Genomic DNA, 377 nt, shown 5'->3' on the forward strand with positions numbered 1-377 from the left:
GAAGAAATCTGCGGTTGAGGCTCATCGAATGCTCTCAAATACTTATGATGAAGCCGCTATTAGTGAAAGAACGTGTCGTGAGTGGTTTCAACGCTTCAAGAACGATGATTTTGATGTCCAAGGTCGTGCTCTGTATTTGGTGGCATTACCAGCTCGGCGTAATGTATTATGAACTGTTAAAACCGACTGAAACAATCACAGGCGATCGGTATCGAATGAAATTGATGCGTTTGAGCCGAGCATTGAAAGACAAACGGCCGCAATACAACGAGAGACACGATAAAGTGATTTTGCAGCATGACAATGTTCGACCCCATGTTGCGAAAGTGGTCAAGACATACTTGGAAACGTTGAAATGGGAAGTCCTACCCCACCCG

This window comes from Atta colombica, unplaced genomic scaffold (genome assembly GCF_001594045.1).
Source record: "Atta colombica isolate Treedump-2 unplaced genomic scaffold, Acol1.0 scaffold61, whole genome shotgun sequence".
Lineage (NCBI taxonomy): Eukaryota > Metazoa > Arthropoda > Insecta > Hymenoptera > Formicidae > Atta > Atta colombica.